We start from the raw sequence: 1,172 nt of genomic DNA on the forward strand, positions 1-1,172 counted from the left end.
TGTTACTGATTTACCTCTGGGAAAAAAATTAATAAAATAGCAAAAATATATATTTACAATGTAAATGTAAGCAAAATCTTAATAGGTCAACATAAAACTTATAATTAAATTATTATTACGGTACAAATTTGGGGAGAGGACAAATATTCCAAAACTTTCTGAAAATACAATATAAGAATTAACTGCATAAATTGGATATTATACAATTTGCATACATACAAATTTTTTGAAAAAAAAAAAAAAAAGACGTTTAACTCTGACTTTGGACCAATTCTGTAGAATAGCCCATATAATGTCTGGCAACTAAAAATAATAGTTCATCCTAAACTAGTATGGGATGAAAAAGACTTGTTTAGTTGTGACAGCAGTTCAGTCCCACATTATGTGATGACAAAGTCCTCTCGGACAAAGGTTAGTTTGTGATTGACGTATTTTGTTGCAACAATGAATTGGATTTAAAATATTGTCCTTTTTTAGGACAAGAACGCTGACATTGTTCCAGTTTGTTAAATGTCTATTGGTCAACTGGGATGGTGTCTTATTGAGACAGCTATTTATACCATTTTAATGGGGAATTTGCCCTTTAAAGTGCAGTCTGCAAGATTAAAACCATGTGTTATATTTAAGCTTGTTAGCTAGCTCTGTTGGTATGCTGACTCATTCACTACAACAATAATAAACCATTAACTTATGAATCCAATGGCAGGGAACAAAGACAGCGAAAGGAAAGGAAAGAAGAGGCCAGATTAGCAGTAAGGGAAGATGTAAATCAGAGTCATAATAAAACTATAAATAAAAAATACAGTTTGTGTTAAAAATGCTGTTGTGTTAAAAATAGTGGAGATATTTAGTTATTTAAAATGATTGTTTTTTTTGTTTTTTTTTTGTGAGTCTAAGCCATTTGGCATTACATTTTATAATGCTAATAACCAGTTTTCAAAAAGTGTCTACCTTTACCTTTATTCACCTTATATATTATTTATGTGATATCTATCTAAAAAACTATGTATAATCATATACCTAAAGTATAAAATGTGTAATTTGTGTGGTTTATAAAATGCATATAGTATACTTAATATGTAATAAGATATTTGAGTCCTGACGTATCCTATGTGAGACATATTTTATGTATAATCACACTTAAGCTATGAGATTCTCATAGTATTCTAAAT

The sequence above is a fragment of the Sinocyclocheilus rhinocerous genome, unplaced genomic scaffold (genome assembly GCF_001515625.1).
Source record: "Sinocyclocheilus rhinocerous isolate Xijiao unplaced genomic scaffold, SAMN03320098_v1.1 scaffold1222, whole genome shotgun sequence".
Classification (NCBI taxonomy): Eukaryota; Metazoa; Chordata; class Actinopteri; order Cypriniformes; family Cyprinidae; genus Sinocyclocheilus; species Sinocyclocheilus rhinocerous.